The sequence below is a fragment of the Nicrophorus vespilloides genome, unplaced genomic scaffold (assembly GCF_001412225.1).
Source record: "Nicrophorus vespilloides isolate i.1.1-1 unplaced genomic scaffold, Nicve_v1.0, whole genome shotgun sequence".
In the NCBI taxonomy this organism is placed as follows: Eukaryota; Metazoa; Arthropoda; class Insecta; order Coleoptera; family Silphidae; genus Nicrophorus; species Nicrophorus vespilloides.
In genome coordinates, this window is record NW_017096764.1 from 29,407 (window position 1) to 41,609 (window position 12,203).

The window sequence follows — 12,203 nt, forward strand, 5'->3', positions numbered from 1 at the left end:
TTAAATTATGATAAATTCATTAAAAATTAGTAATTAAAAGATATTTGACTCAATTTATATGTCTTTTGCAAAATGGATGTGGTCGTTTAGGAGGGAAATGCAATTTTGACAAATTTTCCAATCAGGGTCGTAGCAATTTGTCAAACCGGTTGAATGCTCTTTTCTCGTCTCTCTCATTCACACGTACTCACATTCCCTTCATCTCTATCTCTCCAAACAATGAAAAACGGATGAAATGAATTGGGAGGGGGGAGGAGAGATCCGTGGGGTTGGCAGGGTTTTCAATTAATAAAGTGTAAATAAAAAGCAAGCGAGCGAGCGTTGGATGCGACAGCTGACCCTCCCATTCAATAATGCAGGAAAGTGTTACAATTATGGGAAGTGTACATATGACAATGGCACATCCCTTCAATTCACTTCACTTCACAACTCTCTTCGCCTAATCCGTGCATATCCACCCACCCCCTCAGGCCTTTTCAACGCAAGCGATTTTAATATTTAGATTGGTTACACCTTTTATATGTCGAAAAGGGAAATAATTTGCAACCCCCTCAGGCGCTCATCCACCCCCCAACAAAACGCCGTTTTGTTTGCTTTCCAACACTTGTCTTCTCCTTTGAACCTCATCATCAACAACATCCATAAACACCCTCACAAATATGTAAATTCATCATCAAAGCGCTGACAGATGGACTTTGGTGTTAAATAATCAAAATCGGAATTGATCCATTAATTGAAATCCACTATTAGTTAATTATTATTTTTTTTTTGCTTCCTTCTTCTGATGCGATTAGATGGAACACGGATACAGTTTTAGGCTGATCCCATTTGAAGATGGAAGAGGGGTGAAAGTCATCTTCGGCCATATGGAACGTGTAGTTGCGTAATTGCTACCGCCGCTACGAAAAGAATCCCATAAAAGGGAGAGCGGAGATTTTGTCTGTGCGATTTCGTTCACAAAGATTCGCCCTTTTCTCCTTATTATCATCATCATCATCATCCGCTCACAACACACACGGAATTGGATCAAAGTTCAGCTGCGCATCTTCCGTTTTTTGGGAATGCCCATGCCTCGATGATTAGCTCACCTAATTGAAGACCTAAGGATCACGCGTCGTCGACACGTACCTCAAATTAATTCCCGCGCTTCGCGATTTGAATATTCTCGCGTAGTTTAAGTACACGCATCGTCTCTATATAGTCAATAAGTGTGTATTTGTGTTTGGGAAACCCTGGGAGACTGGGAAAACAAATGAACAATAATAAATGTATTTGGGATTCTCATAGACTGATAGGCCATAGGCGCTGCTGTTCATTATTATTTTTCAGTGCCGATGCGTGTGCTTCGCATACACTACAACCACATTACATACATTCACTCACTCACTCGCACACACTTTAGTCCATTATTTTCTTTTTTTTTCGTTATTTATGTTGCCATACAGGCGATTTACATGCCTTGAATAATTCCTCCGTTTTAATTTCACTCGTTTCATTGTACAGAAGCGAACAGTGTTCTGATGTGCGCTGAAGAGGATGAAGAGGACGAAGGTGGCGGACGGTGTAGATGGAGGCCACAATACGGGCCCATTCAAAACGCACTGCCGGATCACCCATATAATTCCTTCCTTGGCTCTCGACCGACGGAGTCGTTTCGAAAAACAAACGCGTCCTCTTCATAAAGCATAAATTTATAGGCATTACGTCGTGTCGTCGTTTATTTACTACGCTTTTCCATCAGAAATCATCATCCGAGACAGTTCAATAACCAACCGTTTGACACAGGCAAATTGCAACCGAAACCAGTTATTATCATCATCATCATTAAACAGCTTCCACTACCACCTCAAAAGCAAAAACGCAACTAAACCAACAAGAAAAAAAAAAAGGACCCAGAACAAAGCCTCGCGGTACACCTGTACCTAATAAGAACTATCATACTAAAACACAAAATATAATCAAATACTGTTTACAAATTACAAATCAGTTTAATTAATAATCATTCATGTTTCAGTAATTCAACCATAATTTCTTAAAATTACAAAAATCCAGATAAATCTAACAACTATATAATCGATTGTTGTTGGGAAATCAAAATTTCAGTTAAATTATGATCATTAAAAAAAAATTACCGGAAATTCATTTAAAATTAGTAATTAAAAGATATTTGACTCAATTTATATGTCTTTTGTAAAATTGATGTGATCGTTTAGGAGAGAAATGCAATTTTCACAAATTTTCCAATCAGGGAATTTATCAAACCGTTTGAATGCTCTTTTCTCCTCTCTCTTTCTCTCATTCACACACGTACACTCACATTCCCTTCATCTTTATCTCTCCAAACAATGAAAAACGTATGAAATAAAAACAAGAAATGAAAGACCCAGAACAAAACCTCGCGGTACACCTGTACCGTATAAAAACTAACTTACTAAAACACAAAATATAATCAAATTCTGTTTACAAATTACAAATGATTTAGTATTAAACCAAAATTTCTTAACATTACAAAAATCCAGATAAATCTAACTAACTATACAATTGATTGTTATTGGGAAATCAAAATTTCAGTTAAATCACTTAAATTATGATCATTACAAAAAAAATTACCGGATTTTCATTTAAATTTGGTAATTAAAAGATATTTGACTCAATTTATATTTCTTCTTTAGGAGAGAAATGCAATTTCAACAAATTTTCCAATCAGTGTCGCAGTAATTTGTCAAACTCTTTGAATGCTCTTTTCTCTTTTCTCCTCTCTCTTTCTCTCATTCACACACGCACTCTCACATTCCCTTCATCTTTATCTCTCCAAACAATGAAAAACGTATGAAATGAAAGACCCAGAACAAAACCTCGCGGTACACCTGTACCTAATAAGAACTAACTTACTAAAACACAAAACCAAATACTGTTTACAAATTACAAATTATTTAGTATACATTCAATTAGTTTAATTAATAATTATTCATATATCAGTAATTCAACCAAAATTTCTTAAAATTAGAAAAATCCAGATAAATCTAATTAACTATATAATCGATTGTTATTGAAAAATCAAAATTTCAGTTAAATCACTTAAAGTATGATCATTAAAAAAAAATTACCGGAAATTCATTTAAAATTAGTAATTAAAAGATATTTGACTCAACGTGAAAAGAAGGACCCAGAACAAAACCTCGCGGTACACCTGTACCTAATAAAAACTAACTTACTAAAACCAATTAGTAATCAATTAATAACCATTCATATTTCAGTAATTCAACCAAAATTTCTTAAAATTACAAAAATCCAGATAAATCTAACTAACTATACAATCGATTGTTGTTGGGGAAATCAAAATTTCTTCCGATAAAAAACTTGTGTATTCCCTACAATTGGATGTAATCTAAAAATCCAGTTAGCGAATGAGAGGAAATATTTCACGTGCTCAACATAAAATCGAGTGACCGGGGGGGTGCAAGGAGCAGAGCATAAGGTACATAATTTCGTGAGGACATAAAGAGAATACGCTGATGTCCGAAAGGTCCTTCTCCTCTGCTCCTCTCTCGTCCACTCCCGCGGGAACCTTAAAGAAATTGCCGATGTATGGACTCCCGATTTGTTACACCCCGATCAAACGAAAAACACATCTCTTTCTCTCTCTCTCACCAATTCTATATCACTAGGAGGGTGGTGGTGGTCTCTCTTCCGACGAATATAAATAAATCCCTCTTCTACATAGAGCAACAAATTTTATGGGTCCCCCGTCCAATTAAAATATATCAATTCCATTGATCTCTTTATTTGCCAGACGTCGACGGCAAACAGCAAAAAAAAATAAAAATAAATAAATAAATAAAAATAAATGTAGATATAGAGAAGATTCGCGGAAACTGCGCAAGAAAAAACCTTTTAATTAAAACAGCTTCATTAAGCGATGAAACAGAGAGATAGATAGAGTTGAGAGCCATTTACTCCTTCCTTTTCCACGTCCGTTTGGTAATTTGTTAATTAGTTTTTATTTCCACCCCTTTTTTCCGAATCCCAATCCTTCTCGCATTTTTTTGTGATATATCGAATTCCCATATAAATATATCAAGTCGATTCTTGTGGCCTTGTTCAATGTTATATTATATGCGAGGACGTGATGATATGGTGTGTGTTGGTAGTCCGATAAATCGACGGACAGACTTGGAATCCGAAATCGGGATCCACGAACTTTATGGAGCGTAGATCATCGCTCTAATTGCGCATTTACATATGTAAATGCATATGTGCGTACGGTATGTAATGTAATGCGCGCATCGATGATGTTATGTGTTGTTTCCCATGGACAGAGAGAGAGAGAGAGAGTGGAGAAGAACCGCTGCTTCTTTCCATGGGAAATGTTATTATTATTATTACTATATGGGTTAGAGTGGAGGAGGCGGCGACCGTCCGTCCGATCAGGGCACAAATGGATTGAATAACAATTGTGTAACGGACGGTCGTGGATGCGTGCAAAAAATATGCTGCCCGCTATTAAAAAAAATGTTGCCTTCCGTATGCCGTGGAGGAACACACGAACGATGTATGCTAAAACGCAATCATTTACACTTCGTTTCGTACGCTCAGCGTATAGCATCACATAATTAATCAGTTTGCAGGACGACGAGACACCCGTTCCGAACTATACCGTACATTATTTGAGCCGTTCATTTTGAAAGTGACTTAAGTTCATTTATCTTTAATTTGAAATACTTAAGGTTTTGCGTTTTTACAAAATTAAAAATATATTGATTTAACATTGCAAATCGCATTTAAGGGATTTAATTTTATACATCCTATTAAAAAGTCGCTATTATTAAGTGTATAATATGACCTTGCTTACCTTAAAAGGACTTAGGTCACTTTCAAAATAAAAATTTGTTTTGTTACAAAAAGTGAAAGAGCTTAAGTCCGTTACATATAGCTTAAAAATAGAAAAAAAAAACATTTAAATTATATTTTTAGATAATAAAAATAAATTTAGTAACAAGTTATGCGGGAGTGATTTGAAGTAGTTATGGTTGTTCCAGAGGTATATACCGCAATAAGTCCATCATGTGTCGGTATTTTAGTGATGTGATGATTCTTATACTTTTATATAACGATGGCAATACAATATTCCCAAATTTTTTAGGTCTGCCCCGACGTGACAATAAATCACGAATTTTAAATTTTGCGTTCTCATCCATGGTTGTTTTGTATAAAATTTTATACGGTTCATTTCTTAAAAATCGCATCCAGCATATTTTTCTCCTTCTTTTTTTAAATCTGTTGTACGAGTTTAATTCCTCTTCACTTTCAGAATCAAGAAATCTTGTTATTTCATCCTTTCCCAGGGGTTTAATAATTTCTTTAAATTAAATATTATTTTGTTAAATTTCAATTTAATATCGAAACGTAATTTAAATTACCTTCATCACTGCTTTCAACATTTAAGACTTAGGTCACTTTCAAAATTAGGATTTTCAATATTTATATTATTTTGAAAATGTACGTGATATAAAGTTTTCAAATGTACTAAGTATATTTCAATACCGATTTATTTTTTTGACAGTTCAGCATAAATTGTAAATGTCACAAGTGCCAACTTGATAAAAGATGAAAATGGACTTAAGCCACTTTCAAAATAAACGGCTCATTTACGATTTACAACAACAAACTGCTGAAACGTACACAAAACATAATAAATAAATAAATTAATAAAAATCACAAAGCGCAACATTGAAATGGATTTGCGGAGCTTTCTAAACGCTACCAATTTCTAGCACCGAAACGATAAATGTTTAGTGAAATTTACACAGTATAAACTATAGAAAACAACATTATTACAATCAGGCAACTTCTTTACTTATTACCCCCCCAAAATATAAATATTTATGCTGATATTACCCCAATATGACCCCAGTGACCAGATGCAAATCCTCTCGACTTCCCAGTATGAATCATTTTACATGCCAATGTTAGCACTAAAAAATACCAGAATGTTAAAGTGTTCAACAAAGCCATTATTCGTGAATGGAGGAAGATTTCGCAGGTTCACATTCGTGCAGCGTGTGACTTGACTAATTTAGAGCTATAGTTTGCGTTCAAGGTATCTATATCGAAAATTCAAAATGAATTGAAAAAATTTAATTGTTTTCCATCATTTTTTGCTTGTGGTTCAATAAAATCCAATTTAAAATAAAAAAAATACAGCGTTCTGAAAAGTTGCACTTCAATTGGGCCACCCTGTATAATTATTAATACATTTGAACTTAATTATTTCAAATCCAATTATAAATTTGATCCATTAGTTTTCGATTTCTCAAAACACAACCCAAAAATTGATGAATTTCGATACGTAAAATCCAATATCAATATTTCCAACAATTCAGTTCAAAGTGTGAGAATCTTTACGATTATTTTCTTGTGTAACAATTACACAGAGGCAATGAAATAATGACACGTAGCGGCGAAGAAGGAGCCTAGTTTCCAGCAATAAACGCATTTTCTATTTTTCCACGAAAACAGCGGTTCAACGCGATAGATCAATTCAATTCAAACGAATCTTACATATCTTTCCATCAAAAATTATACATAATTTAAGATTTTTAAAAAATTAAAATTTGCAAAAGTATCAATCACAATGTAATATACAAAATTATTAATTTAAGATAATGTAAACATAAATTTAAACATAAATACAAGATTTTTGTCTATTAATACTTAAAACTGTAGTTATTTTGAACAGAAAGATTTAGATTTGACAAAATTAACTTTTTAAAGAATTTTACTTCATAATTAACAAAAAAGAAGAACTTGCCTCGATAATAAAATGTTTCAGGTAAAAATAGAAGACTAATACACCGATTTATATCCAATAGAATCACTGCTTTACCTTCAATAATCCAATAAAGAAGTTCATATATTGATAAAAGTATTAATTCTAGTTATAAATATTTAACGATTTACGTTAACAAAACGTTGTTAAAATTGGGATTAAACTTTAATTTTTCATTAAAATCTAATTTTTTCATGAAATCCTAAAACCGTCAACCAATAATAACAAAATATTAAGTATATAATAAATGAAAAGAATAAAATTGTATATAAATGAAAAAATTGTTATTTTACTCATATATTTTTTTTTGTATTTAGTTGGAACATTTGGAAATTTTGTTAATTGTACTCATTACATATTTATTTCAACAACTTTACTTCAAAGAAATTGAAACTTGTTACTTCATTTATTAAATTTACTCAAATTTACACAAACAGGCTGAAGCGTTGCAAATCACTAAATTTTGTATATAGATTTATGTAATTATTAATGTTGAAATCATCATATTGGTAACTATTAAATTAGTTTCATTAATTCTAGCTAAATATTTAACGATTCATTTTAACAAAAATGTTATTGCAGCAATGAATAAACTGAGAATGATCTTATTAGTTAATTATATTATTTTAATTAATTCAACTTTGAATAATCCACTAAAGAAGTTGTTATATTTTGATAAAAGTATTAATTTTAGTTAAATATTTAACGATTTACGTTAACAAAACGTTGTTAAAATTGGAATTAAACTTTATTTTTTTCATGAAAATCTACTTTTTTCATGAAATCCTAAAACCGTCAACTAATAATAACAAAATATTAAGTATATAATAAATGAAAAGAATAAAATTGTATATAAATGAAAAAAATGTTATTTTACTCATATTTTTTTTTGTTTTTAGTTGGAACATATGGAAATTTTGTTAATTGTACTCATCACATATTTATTTCAACAACTTTACTTCAAAGAAATTGAAACTTGTTACTTCATTTATTAAATTTACTCAAATTTACACAAACAGGCTGCAAACCACTAAATTTTGTATATAGATTTATGTAATTATTAATGTTGAAATCATCATATTGGTAACTATTAAATTAGTTTCATTAATTCTAGCGAAATATTTAACGATTCATTTTAACAAAATATTATTTCAATAATGAATAAACTGAGAATGATCTTATAAGTTAATTATATGATTTTAATTAATTCAACTTTGAATAATCCAATAAAGAAGTTCTTATATTTTGATAAAAGTATTAATTCTAGTTATAAATATTTAACGATTTACGTTAACAAAACGTTGTTAAAATTGGGATTAAACTTTAATTTTTTCATGAAATCCTAAAACCGTCAACCAATAATAACAAAATATTAAGTATATAATAATTGAAAAGAATAAAATTGTATATAAATGAAAAAAAAAAATGTTATTTTACTCATATTTTTTTTTTGTATTTAGTTGGAACATTTGGAAATTTTGTTAATTGTACTCATTACATATTTATTTCAACAACTTTACTTCATTGTTACTTCATTTATTAAATTTACTCAAATTTACACAAATAGGCTGAAGCGTTACAAACCACTAGATTTAGTATATAGATTTAAGTAATTATTAATGTTCAAATCATCATAATGGTAACTATACACTCGGAAATATTATCCATTTAATATCAACCGCGATCTTAAATTTACTCAATGTTCACATAAATGAACAGATTATGAATAAAATTATACGACATAAAAAAAAATAACAAAAACCTAATTGATTGAATTGAATTTTTTAACAACAACAACAAAAAAATCAGTAAATTAATACAAATAAAACAGAAAAAAAAACTATTATATCATAAATACAAAAAAAAAAAAATTATTCTGTAAGTACTAAAACCATAATGTTCGAATTAATTGTCATGTAAATGTTTACCAAGAATAGATTACAAAGCAATGCAGCAGCAAAAACAACAAAAAAAGAAAGATAAATATAGAGAATTACGTAATCGCGTTTAACTTAAACTAAAAGGCACGATTATTATTCAAAATAGTCTATTTTTTCGGTATTTCCGTTAAACACGAGCCGCAATTATAATACCGTAACAGGGATATCTTAAGCAAACAAATATATATATATATAATTCATCGAGCGAACGAATTTGAATAAGCACGAAAGTAATTCGTATTTGTGTGTGTGTTTTTTCTTTATTTCGATAAACTAAAAGCACAACAACATATCCGGTCTATTTTCATAATAATTACCGGATAAAAGAAAAGAGAGAACGACGTTCATTACTTCTTTATATTGTTAAGTCCACAATTTATCGTAGCAAACCATTGAATTGATAAATAGAATAGAATTATATACATATACAACACTTTAACCATTATTCTTAAAGAAAAAAAAAAACAGAAATAAACAGATACAAAACAAGAAATAAAACAGTTACCAAAGCTAAATGAAGAAAAAGGAGAACTTTCCGAATCGAAAGGCGTAATGAGCGCAATTAAAATATCGCAACGACGTAATTACTTTCGTGTGTTCTATTTACTTGATGTATTTCAATTGCCAGTGATTACTATAAATATTTATTTTTACTCGCCTTTTTTTTTCTTTTAAATTACTATTACTATTAGTATTATTATAACTATTTGCCTTATTTCGATCGAGTTTACTTCATTTGAAATTCTCTATTCGAAATAAGAGTTATGATGAATGAGACTGAACTCTCGCTGTTTCTATTTTTATTTGCAGTTATTTATTTTCGTTGGTGTCCGAATGGAGGAAGTGAACGCTGATGGTTTACGTTTATCGGTGAGACAAGTTATTGGAGTTTCGAGTTTCAATGCGTATAGAAAGAAGAGAGAGAAAGAGAAGATCGTTGAGCTATTGAAAATCTCGTGGGTAGATAATCCGATGCGAGCGGCAATAAATCTTCAGAGGATGCTAATGAAGTACGCTAATTAAACATTACAGACACACACACTCGACTACTACTGTTAATTCGCAATAAGTTAATGCGACATGAGCTAAATGCGAGATGCGATCGATTCGTTCAAAATCAAAGACTTTTTCCATCCTATTATATTAATAACTATTAGAGTTTGTTGTCGACTTCTCTCGTTTCTTCGTTCTCAATCCGAGCAAAGTACGCTCTTCCTGCATATAAAGAGAGTAAGAGAAAGGAGTAGGAGAGAAGAGAAGTAGTAGCAGCGCTCGAAGCACTAAGAATCCGTTAAGTTGGTTATTTATTATAAACGCAATAAATAATCGGAGGAGTTAAAGAGATATGCAGCTCAGGTATATATTAGTTACTGGGAACCGTGCAAGATATCGATTTCTGCAAAACGGCCGATGTGATGTGTGTTCGCTATTTATTATTTACCTCTTGGGATGCACGCCTATCGATATAAAACCGACTCCTTCCATCCAAACGCATTCCTTCACAGACTCATTATATTATATTCTAATATCTCATATCTTTCGCGTACGCGTGAAATCTGAATGAGGCGACGACTCAGACTCTTCAAACTCTTGAGCACACTTGAAAAATAGCAAGTCTTTAGGTTCATCAAGTAATTGTGATAAAAATTACATAATTAAAGTGGAGAAACTATTGAAATTTTAACAATTCTTGGTGAAATCTAAATCACAGAAAGTTTTAGTGTTAAAAATTACTTGATTATTTAGGTGGAAAAACTAAAAATTACATAAATTAATGAAAAATCATCATTTTTGATGGAATATGAAAACCTGTTCAGAACAAAATAAAAAATGTAAAAATACAAAAACAAAATTTTTGAAAAATTTGAATGAAATATCATCAATTTTTAGAAAAATTTAAATCACTTATACTTTTCTTTATATTACAAAAGTTGTTAATCAAAAATTACGCAACTATTGAAAATCGATACATTTTTAGTGAAATTACCTGATGAAATCAATAAAATAAAATATTGAAAATTCATCAATTTTTAGTAAGTAATCACCTAAACTTTGTAATCAAGTTGTCGAAATCAAAAATTATGTTAATTAGAAGAAACTATGGAAAATTAAGCTTTTATTTGACTTTAAACGATGATTCGAAGTTCTGAATGTTGTTATAAAAATTACGTTACAGTATGAATTATTAAGGTGAAGCAACTATTCAAATTTTGTCAATTTCGAAATCTGAATGAGGCGACGACTCAGACTCTTCAAACTCTTGAGCACACTTAAAAAATAGCAATAGTCTTTAGGTTCATCAAGTAATTGTGATAAAAATTACATAATTAAGGTGGAGAAACTATTGAAATTTTAACTATTCTTGGTGAAATCTGAATCACAGAAAGTTTTAGTGTTAAAAATTACTTGATTATTAATGCAAAAATTAAAAATTACATAAATTAATGAAAAATCATCATTTTTGATGGAATATGAAAATCTGTTCAAAACAAAAAAAAAATGTGAAATTACAAAAACAAAATCAATTTTTAGAAAAATTAAAATCACTTTTGTTTATATTACAAAAGTTTTTAATCAAAATTTACGTAACTATTGAAAATCGATACATTTTTAGTGAAATTACCTGATGAAATCAATAAATAAAATATTGAAAATTCATCAATTTTTTTTGTAAGTAATCACCTAAACTTTGGTAACCAAGTTGTCAAAACCAAAAATTATCTTAATTAGAAGAAACTATGGAAAATTAAGCTTTTAGTTGACTTTAAACGATGATTCGAAGTTCTGAATGTTGTAATAAAAATTACGTTACAATATGAATTATTAAGGTGATTATTTTTTTCTAAATATTAAATCAATATCTTAATTAACTTATTTACACTAATTTTAACTACAAACATTATAAAATTTTGAAATAATGAATGTTGTTAAAGTTTACTTAAAAGTACTAAAGTTATTAAAAATTATCATTTTTTGTTGATTTTTGTTTCTTAAAACTATTTTATACAAATGAATACGAATCTGAAGTAATAAAATTTTAAGTTTTTTTTTTGGTGAATCAACTAATATTGGATTCACCTGCAATAGTTTTGAAGAAACTTACTAAATTTTACAAATTAAATAATTGATCCAACTTAAAATTACTGAGAAACTATTAAATTTGACGGAATTGATGAAACAAAACTTAATAAAATTAGCAAATTTTAGAAAAAAATCAACAAAAATTTTGGAGATAAATTTGGTATTTCATATTTAAATTCACATTTTACGAAATAAACCTTTCAATTGAATTATCTAATTGATTATTTTGTAAAAGTTTTGCTTAGATAACAAATCTGAGCTGCAGCAAGATATTGATGCGATGCATTTGGGAAAGTATTGGGGCGAGGGATGAAGAATAAAAGGAAGGAAAAATGATGGCAATGGAAAAAGAG